The sequence below is a fragment of the Triticum dicoccoides genome, chromosome 2A, assembly GCF_002162155.2.
Source record: "Triticum dicoccoides isolate Atlit2015 ecotype Zavitan chromosome 2A, WEW_v2.0, whole genome shotgun sequence".
NCBI classification, from domain to species: domain Eukaryota; kingdom Viridiplantae; phylum Streptophyta; class Magnoliopsida; order Poales; family Poaceae; genus Triticum; species Triticum dicoccoides.
The window spans coordinates 221,902,289-221,912,624 of record NC_041382.1 but is presented as its reverse complement, the minus strand read 5'-3'; positions in this window follow the sequence as shown (position 1 = coordinate 221,912,624).

Sequence of the window (10,336 nt, the reverse complement as noted above, 5' to 3'; positions counted from 1 at the left end):
ACGATGCAGAGCCGGGGAAGACGCGGCAGTGGATGCCCACGCGTAGAGGAGTACGAGGGTTCACTGGTTCGCTGCGGTGTGAGGCCACCGTCGCTGCAGAATAACAGGGGGTGTGGGTGAGTAGAGGGATGGCCTGGCCAGCGGTGGGAGTAGTACGGGGCGGTGAGGCCTCCGCCGCATCGCAGCCGGCCACGGGAGGCAGTAGGACGAGGCACGACCGGCGCTGGTTTGGGCGGCTGGAGCAAGAAGACCAGAGGTTGAAGAAGCACTACGGCCGTTGGATGGACATCGTACGGTCACTGGAGCTAGAATCGTGCATATTGACTAAGTTGACAAAGCCCTCCGTCCCTGTCAACTTAGTAGGCCCACAAGTCAGCCTCCCACCAAGGTGGGTCCCAGCTAGGAGGGGGGTATTCATTTTTTTGAGCGTAATAAGGAGGCACTTCCTTGCGTGCGAAGATATAGCTGGTGGGTCCGAGCCGTCAGCGGCGATAACGTTTTTTTCGCGAAATACAGAGGCCCTTTCGGTGGGTCCCTGATGTCAGGTGGAGGAATCATTATTTTGCGCGTAATAAGGAAGCATTTCCTTGCGTGCGGTCGTGGACCCAGCTGTCGGCCTCTCCACGTACAGTCCACTTCAGATGCATGTCGGTCGTTGACCATGTTGACCAGGCCGCGCCAAGAGCACCAGGGCGATGGACGACGGCGAGGCCTAGGAAGGGAACGACATAGAGGCAGGGAAGACTCGGCAGTTGTTTCCCACGCGGAGGGGAGTACGACTGTACGAGGGTTTACTGGTTCGTCTGCCATCGCCGGAGAATAACAGCTGGTGTGGGTGAGTAGAGGGACGGCTAGGCCAGCGATGGGAGTACGGTGGGGCGGTGAGGCCTGCGTGGCAGCACAGCCGGTCGTGGGAAGGAGGGAGCAGGCAGTCCCGCCGGCGCTTGTTTGAGCGGCTGGAGCAGGAAGAGCAGAGATTGAAGAAGCACGATAGTCGTTCGATGGACATCCAACAGTCACTGCTTGTGCGTCAACCTTTTTTTAGGAAAGCCTCAAATCTGTGGAAAATAGCATACAACCCATCTGCCATTATTTCTAATAATTCAGCGCATTTGCTAATTCTTAAGGTTGTTTTTTGGAGCCCATATTCTTTTTGTTAGCATTACAGCCCATATTGTGGCCACGGTTAAAAAATTAACGAAATTTTGCATATTTCGGTGCGGTCTGAACTGTTTTTAATCCTGAAATTTCGACTCACATTCAAACTGATTTCAAAAATAAATGTATATCAATATAAAATCCAACAAATTCTCCACTCATAAAAATTAATGTAATTTAAAATCTTGAAATTAAAAAAAGATATTTTAAACCAATTGCCGGTTTGATGTGTTTTAAAAATGTACATCCCATTTCTCATTACTAATGGGCCATTTTCTCGGCCAGCCGAATGAAGCTCTCCTAGTCTTGAAAGATTTGCAGCCCAACAGGCCTGACAAAGCGACTTACTTGGCAAATCACAAAAAAACTGGGCTGTGGCCGTGGACCCAGCTGTCAGCCTCTCCACGTACAGTACTCTTCCGATGGAAGTCGGTCGTTGACCACATTGACCACGCCGCGCCGAGAGCACCAAGGCGGTGGACGACGGCGAGGCCTAGGAAGGAGATGACGCGGAGCCGGGGAAGACGCGGCAGTGGATGCCCACGCGGAGAGGAGTATGAGGGTTCACTAGTTCGGCTGTCGCGTGAGGCTGCCGTCACCGCAGAATAACAGGGGGTGTGGGTGAGTAGAGGGATAGCATGGGCCAGCGGTGGGTGTAGTAGGGGGCGGTGAGGCCTCCGCGGCATCACAGCCGGCCACGAGAGGCAGGAGCCCGCGGCATGACCGACACAACTTTGGGCGGCTGGAGCAAGAAGACCAGAGGTTGAAGAAGCACTACGGCCATTGGATGGACATCATATGGTCACTGGAGCTAGAATCGTTCATATTGACTAAGTTGACAAAGCCCTCCATCCTCGTCAACTTAGTAGTCCCACAAGTCTGCCTCCCACCAGGTTGGGTCCCAGCTAGCATGGGAGTATTCATTTTTCTGTGCGTAATAAGGAGGCACTTCCGGTGGGTCCAACCTGATAGCGGGGGGGGATGTTTTTTTTTGTGAAATACGATGGTCCGTCCGGTGGGTCCCAGCAGTCAGGGACAAACTTTTTTTTTGCGAAATACAGTGGCCCGTCCGGTGGGTCCCTGCTGTCAGGGGGGGAACGTTTTTCCGTGAAATACTGGTGGCCCGTCCGATGGGTCCCTGCTGTCAGGTGGAGGAATAATTATTTTGCGCGTAATAAGGAGGCACTTCCTTGCGGCTGCCGTGGACCCAGCTGTCAGCCTCTCCATGTACAGTACTCTTCCGATGGAAGTCGGTCGTTGACCACATTGACCACGCCGCGCCGAGAGCACCACAGCGGGGGATGATGGCGAGGCCTAGGAAGGGGACGACGCGGAGCCGGAGAAGACACGGCAGTGGATGCCCACGCGGAGAGGAGTACGAGGGTTCACTGGTTTGGCTGCGGTGTGAGGCTGCCGTCGCCGCAGAATAACAGGGGGAGTGGGTGAGTGGAGGGATGGCCTGGCCAGCGGTGGGAGTAGTATGGGGACGGTGAGGCCTTCGCGACAGCATAGCCGGCCACGGGAGGCAGGAGCATGCGACACGACCGGTGCTGCTTTGGGCGGCTGGGGCAAGAAGACCAGAGGTTGAAGAAGCACTACGGCCGTTGGATGGACATCGTTGACCACGCCGTGCCGAGAGCACCAAGGCGGTGGACCACGGCGAGGCCTACGAAGGGAACGACACGGAGCCGGGGAAGACACGGCAGTGGCTGCCCAAGCGGTGGAGAGTACGAGGGTTGACTGGTTCGACTGTCGTCGCCGGAGAATAACAGGAGGTGTGGGTGAGTAAAGGGATAGACATGCCAGGGATGCGAGTATGATGGGGCCGTGAGGCCTTCCCGGCAGCACTGCCGGCCACGGGAGGCGGGAGCAGGCGGTTCTGACGGCGCTAGTTTGGGCGGCTGGGGCAGGAAGATCAGAGACTGAAGAAGCACGATTTGCCGTTAGATTGACATCTAACGGTCTGACGCTGGTAGAGTCGATTGTTGACTAAGTTTCTTTTTTGAGAAACCTTGTGTACGCATGAACTTAGTAGGCCCACAAGTCAGCCTCCAAATATGTGGCAGACAACATAAAGCCCATTTGCTATATTTTATAATTTGCAGCCCATTTGCTAATTCTTAAGTAATTTATTACAGCCCATTTTCTGCACAGGACCACGGTCAAAAAGTCCAACATTATTTTTCATATTTCGGTGGAGTCTGAACTGTTGTAATCCTGAAATGATAAACATTTTTTAAGAACTTATTGATTTGCCAAAAAAATCATTTTGTTTTTGTAAGCAAATAAGACGTGGGACAATTTAGTTGGTTTAAGGGGAAACCAGTGGTAAAAAAATCAGCGCTGGGTGGGAAAAACAACAAAATAAGGATGTAAATATGAAAAGGGATTTTTATGTGTTTTCAATATAATGATACGTGTATATGAACTAGTAAAACTATAGGTAGAGATTAGAAAACAGATGTAGGACATGCGTTTCGAGAGGAAAATAGAACTGGGCTGTGTGTTCGATTCAGTAAAAAAACTGCCTGCGGATGTTGTAAGACAAAATATAACTAACGCTGGCGGGCTAGAGGCCAGTTGATACCTGCTGGATCTTTGTGCCCCGTTGTCGTCATGGGCTGGGTCTGTTAAAAACAAAACAACCCTGGGCAATCTACAGCGCAGTTGAAACTTGCTCGGCCTGAAAAAACAATATACGTGCTCAATAAACGAGAGAATTCTGCAAGTACAGACTGATAACTGGGATGCAGCACGAATATTGTTTTTTTATCGTGATAATAAGTGCATGCACTTGTTTCGAAAAAATTGGAGAACTGGGAATTCGAACGACGGGTGCTTATGCTACCCATCAAATAAAAATCAGGTGCCTGAAAATTTGTTTCGAAATAAATGATTCAGCTTTATATCCACGTCGACCCTCGGCATGATGGTTGGAAGCAAATGCAAGTTCATACCAAAAGATCGTTAACAACAATACCAACTTGCGGACGACGAGGTAGTACAACTACCAATACCGAACTAACTTATAATCTTTTTACTCCTGGCCCTAGTGTTCGTCTGGTAGAAAATCTTGCAGAGGACCAGCTCCCGCTCCTTCTCTTGCTCCAGGTCCCCGAGGTGGTACTTGTGCATCACCCAGTTGGTCCTCTGCTGGTCAAAGTTGTTGTTGGTGTGCAGCACCAGAACCTTTTTTGCTGCCCGTCTGCCGGCCGTTGACCATCACCGGCAAGGTATTGCCGGTCTTGTGCCACATCACGTGCATGCCGCACTCCAACTGTATCTTGCGACGCATCCACGCGCCCCTTTTGAACGCCCTGGAATTGCGCTGGAAGAAATGCTTTCTTAGGCCACTCAGTGTGATAGCTGCAGTATTGTGGAATACAGGTTTTAGTGTACCTAGTTGGCATTTTCATAACATCTTTGGCATGTTGCAGTCACTTGTTTCACTTTTTATTAACTGTCAAATTGTAATTGCTTCACCAGCTCTGCGTCTAAAAAGAAAAATAGAGCTATAAACAAAGGAATATGTTTGTGCAAGTAGACGGCCGATCGGTGTCTTACCTAGAAGTTTCTCAGGTTGGGTGTAACATATGCCGTGCTCGCTGTCGATGGTTGGTATGAACAAATCGATGAGAGACTGAAATCTCGCGCTGTCAGCACTCACTTTGGCCTCAAGGTGCTCGATCAGCTCCTGATCCGCTTGACGCCAGCCGGCAGCACGGGCCAATCCTTCTTCGACTTGCATCGGTAATTCCAGTTATATGGTACTCAATGTATGATCAACCGACTGTTTTAAGTGAATGATGAAAGATTTTGATAGATAAGTGGTACTCCAAATCTGAAGTCCAGAATACCCGAACACGCCGCCGGGATTCTTGTGTCACCTCATGCGCAGCTTGTTGTCACGTCAATTCAATGTGTGGACATGATGAATAATTTGACCGACGTATACTAGTACTGCTACTGTACTACTTACTAGTCGTATTTAGTGTCACAATTTATACATAGGTTTAACTAACAAGTATGCACTTATATATATAGAGAGAGAGTAACACTATTCTGATCCTGGGATCAGAATAGTTATTTGGATCACGGCGAGCGCTATATAGGGGCGACGCACATGTTTCTGAGATCGCAGAAATGCCAAAAAAAGAAAAATTGGTCGGTCCATCCATCAAAGCCCTCCGAGCGGCCCACCCTCCCTCCTATACCACCTCTCCCCCGATCCTCCCGACCACCTCCCGCCGCCGGCCACCTGGCCCCAGCATCACCCACCGCCGCCACCACCTCCCACCAGCCTGCCGCGTCTCCTGGCGCCACTGGACCCCCGCACGACCGCGTTACCGGATTCCCGTGATCCCACGCACAGCCGAGACCCGGCATCCCTGCGCGCCGAGGCGGCCCCTAGATCCACTTCGCGCTGCCGCCGGAGCCCCGCGTCGCACCGCCGCCGGAGCTCCACTTCGCGCGCCACCAACCTACAGCGGGGCTCCTGTCTTCCGCCTCCTCCTTGCTGCCCCGCCTGCTTGCGCCTTCTGCCTCCTCCCTGTGGGGCTCCGCCACCATCAGCCTCCTCCTAGTAGGGCTCCACCACCGCAGCACCAACGACGCTCGTCGCTGCTTCCTTCGGCTGTCGTCGTGTTCGGGCTCATGCTCCTTCTTGGCGGCGAGGGCCTTGCCTGCGGCGGCCTTTTGGGCAAGGGGCACTGCGCCGGAGGAGGAGGAGCGGTGGAAGAGGAGCGCGACACCGCAACCGACGAGTACGGGGACGGAGGCGGTGAAGTAGGCTGGCGAAGTTCGCCGGAGCATGTTACTAGCAGGGAGAGGTCCACGACGAGGTGGCAGGGAAGTTCGCCGCAGGGTCAGCGATGACGGGAATCTCCGTGCAATGGGCGCTACACTTGGTCTGCTTGACAGCTGCCATTGTGGTTGTACTTGGACGGCTGCAGATAGTGCAACCGAACGGCCGTGTGTGTTTTTGGAAAATCTATACTTGGACGACTGCAGATGCTGCAAAATTTTGGTTTCAGGTGTCTTCACAATTTTTGGCATAATCTGCATAGATCTTTCCTCACTTAATGCTTCCAATTTTATGTGTGCTACTATGCACTGCATGTGTTTGTGTTGATGCGTAAGTGTGTGAGCACTCTTGTACGTTCTCATAGCTTTGGAGGAAACAAAGTACGGGTAGTTTTAGCCATGGAGCCGCCACATGCTGCATGCCTCTGCTGGTTTGCCATGTTCCTCGTGGAGGAAAACAACATCAAAGGCGCTGGCATGGCCAGCGCGGATGCCGCCACCTCTCCCCGGGGCTCACCGGCAACGGCCCCAGGATCTTGCTGGAACACTGGTCAAGTGCAACACTACTTCGCAACACATACAAACCCAGACAGAAGTTCAAATGTAAATGTGTGATGCCATCTTGTTCATGCTCACTGTTGTAGTAGCAGAGAGACCAACTATGTTCCTGCTCCATCGTTTATTTCTCCTATTTATTTCTCTAACCATTTTCCCAACGTCTGAATGCTTTCCTCATAGGATCTAGAGAACAAAAGAACAACTCTGCTCCTGCTCCATCTACCTGGCCGTTGTAGTTTCTCTTTCATCCAATTATTATGTGTTGCTTGTGCGCATGCGTTTGACCAAAAGAATAATAGAATGTATGAAGAGAGCACATGCGGTGGTGAGTGGGTAAGGAGGAAGTCAAAATCCGTTACTTTTCCCGTGGATTTTTTAAAACCACCATTTCTATGCAAAAATTTGTACATAAAAAACTCTATGGAAAATCCCTGCTTCTAATGTTCTTGTCACTTGTTTTGAAGATGCACATCATGAAGTTCAAATCTAAAAAATAGAGCAGTGCGATGGTTATAAAAAATTCAGATTTTCCTCATTATTAAGGAATGAAAACAAGAAGTTCAATTATAAAAATTAGTTCAATTGCATGTTTTAAAATGACTAAAAATGACGTCCGACCTTCAATTAAGTTCATATTTCAGAAATTCTTAAGTTCATGTGTACCACATATTGAAGAAATTCATCTATGAAAAAAAAACGAAACGCCTATGCCATTTCATCGACGGCAAAAAAGCCTAAAAATGCCGCAAGACAAAAAAACAAAACTTCAAATGATATAACATAGTAAGTTCGTAGAAAGTGGACAAAAACATAATTTTGTTTTGTAAGTTTAACCATTTCTAAAAAAATACCTTGAAGTTCAAATTTAAATAACAGGACGGTTCAATGTTTATAACAAACCTGAGATTTTCCCCGTTACCATAGAATAATCCAAGAAGTTCAAAAATAAAAAATGTTGCAGTTCGAAAAGTTTATAAAAAATGGCGTTTCTACATTTAACAAAAAAATGGAGAAGTTCAATTTTATATTGCGGGACGTCCGACCTCCAACTACATGTTTTAAAATGGCAAAAAATGATGCCCGACCTTCAATTGCGTGTAATACGACGTATACACAAAAATACGACAGAAGTTCATAGTGAAAACAACGAGAAGTTCAAGTACTGCAAGGAATGCATTTCAGATGGGAATAAAAGTATAAAAAAATAAAAACTTAAAAGGTTTGTTGAAAGAAGTTCAAGTGCTCTGTGCGGAGAAGTTCAAAAATTCTTGCGAGAGAGGTTCACCTTGTATTTCCATGTTTGATTTTTCCGTATAAAAATCGAATACAATTCTTTACTCAAAAATATAAAAGGTGAAGTTCAAATTGAAATAACAGAGAAGTTCGGAGTTTATTAAAATCTAGGATTTACCTGTTCAAAAAATAAAAACACAACGCCTTTTTTTGCACTTTTAAAAACAACTCATAAATGAAAAAAATGGTTGCTAGAAGTTCAAGTGCTCGGCGAGGAAAAGTGCAAAAATTCTTGTGAGAGAGGTTCACCGTGTATTTAGATGTCCAAAATACATAAAAAGATGTTGTTTGTTGTGTTTTAAAATAATTCACTCAAACCAGAGAGAAGTTCAAAGTGATAACATCCAGAAGTTCACGTACTGCATGGTGTGTGTTTCGTATAAGAAAAATACAATAAAGTGAAACAGAGTGAAGTTCAAACAGACATGCCCTAGAAGTTCAACTACTTCACGCGGTGCAAAAAGCAACACGTCAAAAAACAGCACGTCAAAAAATAGAGTGAAGTTGAAACAGACATGCCCGAGAAGTTCAACTACTTTACGCAGTGCATTTCTATTCACGATGAAGGCAGAAATCATTATCTCGTCGTTTTCTAATTTACTTCAAAATGACAGTAATATCATTTGTGTAAGTTCAAGTGCTCGGTCGAAGAAAGTTAAAAATAATATTGTGAGATAGGTTTGTACAAAAGAAATATCATTTGTGTAACACTAACAAATGGATGAGAAAATTACAAACAAAATACGTCACGGAAGTTCAACATGAAAACAACAGGAAGTTCGACTACTATAGTGAATGAATTTGAGATGAAAAACTTTTAAAACTGTCGCAAGTATGAAAAAACAATCAAGACGGGAAAGTTATGTGCTTATAGTAGCTTTCCACTGGTATATCACTTGCTCAATTCCGGTGAGTAGATGGAGAGTAACGAGTAGTGGATGGAGACCTACGAGCAAAAAATCACGTGAAAAACAGAGTGAAGTTCAGGTACACGCGCCGAGAAGGTCAGGTTCTTCACGCGGTGCTTTTTCGAAGAATCTATTTTGCGATAAAGGCAGAACGCATGATCTCGCCATTTTCGAAATTACTTGAAAACGTCTCGGAATCAGAGAAAACCATCAACATGAAAAAGTTTCACATTTTTCGTAGCTTTTCAGCGGTATATTATTTGCCCCATTCCGATAAAGTTTGTAGAAATTACGGTGAAAATACGTTTTTCGCCATTTTCGAAATTGACTTAAAACCGTAAAGAATTGGAGAAACAATGCATACCAAAAAGTTTAGCAATTGTTCAAGCTTTACAACGCCATATCATTTGCTGCATTCTGACGCACGGTTAAAAATTTAGATCGAAAATACGAACTCGGTAGGACTTGGACCATTTTCTAAATTATTCTTAAACCATTCAAAATTAGAAAAAAAAACTTTCAAGATGAAAAAGTAGCGCATTTTCATAAGCTTTCCAATGCCGTATCATATGCCTCCATTGGATTAGCCGTTTAGAACTGACATCGAAAATACAAACTCAGCTGATCGGTTTATGAAATTTAACATTTTTTCAAATTACTCTTTAACCATAGGGAATTAGAGAAAACTTTCAACATGTGGAAGGAGCGGTTTTGCAGCAGCGTTCCAACGCCATATTATATGCCTCATTCCGATAAACGGTTTAGAAATGCGATCAAAAATACGATTCACGTTTTTTGTGCGAAGAAAAAACGGTTTTCAAAACTGCTCTTAAACCGCTTATATTTTGCCAAAAATTTAAGTTGGGTCATGATATTGGTGTCCATAGCTTTCCAACGGTATATCACAAGCCCCATTTGGGCAATGTTGGCGGAAGTTCAACCTAGTTCACAGGGAAGTTCAACGTACTACTAGCGGGGCAGGTGAGGTTGTGATCAGAATATTATTCTGATCCCGTGATCAGAATAGTGTGCACTTGCTCTCCATCACCATTATCAGTACATCCTACGCAGGTGAGTTAGGATGCACTTGATCCCAGGAAGGTACCTATCCTTCAAACCAGAGGAGTGCTTCAAACTAACAACAGTACATAATATCCAACAAAAGTGGGTCGTGCTACAACAGCAGAATACATGGCTTAGTCTAGATATCAACACGAATCAAGTTGTGCATATTTGCTGTTGGCATGAACCACATCACCGCATGTCAGGTTTGCAAAAGCCATCCATCGCATGGAAGCTTGATGCCTTTCACACATTGAAGATTATCTGGCAACAAGCTGTGTCGACGAATCTCTGGATATGGTGATTCATGAAACCCATGGTATGATGTGTAAACACAGCCCCCCTCGCGAATGGAAGTTGCATAGCACGGTAATCATCGTCGGTGATATGATCGATAATTGGTTGGATGATCGGATAATTGAGCCCGAGGAACAAGGAGTGGTTGCCGAGGCTGTAAACCCGCCTCCAGTTGAATACGCCTGGCCCAACGGAGCTGTGATCTTTCTCGAACACGAAGCAGCCATAGCCATCAATGGCACGAACGCCCCACACAT